The sequence below is a fragment of the Octodon degus genome, unplaced genomic scaffold, assembly GCF_000260255.1.
Source record: "Octodon degus isolate 3935 unplaced genomic scaffold, OctDeg1.0 scaffold00134, whole genome shotgun sequence".
Taxonomy (NCBI): domain Eukaryota; kingdom Metazoa; phylum Chordata; class Mammalia; order Rodentia; family Octodontidae; genus Octodon; species Octodon degus.
The window spans coordinates 6,057,370-6,058,598 of record NW_004524710.1 but is presented as its reverse complement, the minus strand read 5'-3'; positions in this window follow the sequence as shown (position 1 = coordinate 6,058,598).

Here is a 1,229-nt window from a genome sequence, read left to right as displayed (position 1 = left end):
AAAAAAAAAAAAAAAAAAAAAAATGAATTCCAGAAATTCACATACTCTTAATTTTCCAGTGGATTTTCCAATGTTATTTAGGCGTCACTGGGTATAAACAAAGTAAATACTATAGACTGAATGAAAAGAAGATTTCATTGTAACAGACATGACCAAAAAATGCTGTGATATTTCTTTGTCCTAGAGGCACTTAGAGTCAAGTAGCATAATCATGCTCAAATTAAATGCAAGAAAATATATTACTTGACAGAAAGGAACAGCTCTAAGATACAAGTGAACTTTGTTTATATAACAATGTTTGGGAGAAGAAATAGAAAAAGCAAATTAATTTGCTCACATCTTTAGGAATATCAAAACATAGTAGTTCTCTACTCATATATTTGTTTACCAAAGAGTCTTTATTAAATCTAACTTTAAACAATATTTCTATAGTATATGCTAACATTAGAGCTCTTGATCTCCAACATTAAGTACTTTTTCACTTGTTGGAACATTAGTTTCTCAAAATCAAATGATCTATTAGTAAGTTTAACTATTTTCTGAAATCAGTGAGTTGGTCTTATAAATATGTATCAGTTCCTCTTGTGAGGGAGAGAAGACTGTTGGCAAAGATGGAATAAAAACACACAAGCTCTGAGCTTACACATATTTCACTTCAGAACCCCAGCATCTTGGTTCCTGTGCACCTCGTTACCTATGGAAATAACTCAGGAGTTCCCAAAAGTAGTTATTGATCTGTATCACCATATGATTTTTGTCACATATTTTTCGCTTTTGTTTCAGTATCTACTTGGTTGTTTCTACCGTAGGAGTGGGTTGCATCAGCCTCAGCAGTACCAACACAAGCAATGGTTTCTAGCTGAACAAACACAGTAGCAAGGTGATCAGAAGGGCGAGATCTACTCAGTTGGTCATATGAAGGAAAAGAACGAATTGGAAGTCTGGGGAAGGGACCAGAAATAACAGTGGAGGCTGTCTCTATTTTTGCTGAATGAGAGAAGTTTGGGGGAATGAGAGAAAACAGGTTTTTTCTGAGAACAATGCAGTGCAAAATAACTGAACACTAACTCAAGTTTATATTGTAATACAGAAACAAATTTCACAATGGATCCTATTTTATTTTTATTTTTTATTTTTTTTGAAAATGGAAATATACTTTTTAAAGTTTCTAATACTAGGAGAAGATATCATACAATGTCTTTTAAATAAATTGTAAGTCAAAGATACAG